Here is an 853-nt window from a genome sequence, read left to right on the forward strand (position 1 = left end):
CAACACCTTAGAACACCAATCGAGAACCTTGTGTCGTGTTCACAAGACTGTCAATAATGTAAACAGCTTTCATTTAGAGGAAAGACTAGCAAATGAGTCAAACTTACAGCATTTACAATATCCAACATACAAGACCTGGTGTATCGTACCTGAAATCCCATAGTTTTATAAACAGTACCGAAAATGTGTAAAAAAAATAAATAAAATAATTAAAAAAAAATTTATGTTTTTCGCTCAGAAATGATGTGACCGTCATGTTTTCATGTTCAGGAAATTACATTTTCTTATCTAAAACAACAGATTTTCAGTAGTGATAACTATGCAAGTATTAATAATTGAAAAAATAATAAAAACAATAACAGAATAACAACATAAAAATCATTATTAAAAATTATTAATTAAATATATAAATAAATATGAATAATTAAAAATAATATTTAAAACAATTTAAATTGTGTGTATATATATATATATATATATATATATATATATATATATATATATATATATATATATATATATATATATATATATATATATATATATATATATATATATATATATATATATATATATTAACATAAGGCGTGTAACAGTACATGTATTCATACAGAAACTCTTCGATTTAAGGGCTTTTGCTTTCAGTTCAATTTTTTTACAATCTGAATTCCCTCGCAAACCTATTAAGTGGCGGACCGCAAGTTTGTCTAGTCTCTTCTCGCTCCGTACCAGAAATACGCTAACATTAACGTTAGCTACTAAACGAGCAATTTTAAGTTTCGCGTTTCTTCCCTGTAACCGTACCGAAGATTGGACCGAACCGTGACTTAAAAACGGAGGTACAAAACGTGAA

This window comes from Silurus meridionalis, chromosome 26, assembly GCF_014805685.1.
Source record: "Silurus meridionalis isolate SWU-2019-XX chromosome 26, ASM1480568v1, whole genome shotgun sequence".
NCBI classification, from domain to species: Eukaryota; Metazoa; Chordata; class Actinopteri; order Siluriformes; family Siluridae; genus Silurus; species Silurus meridionalis.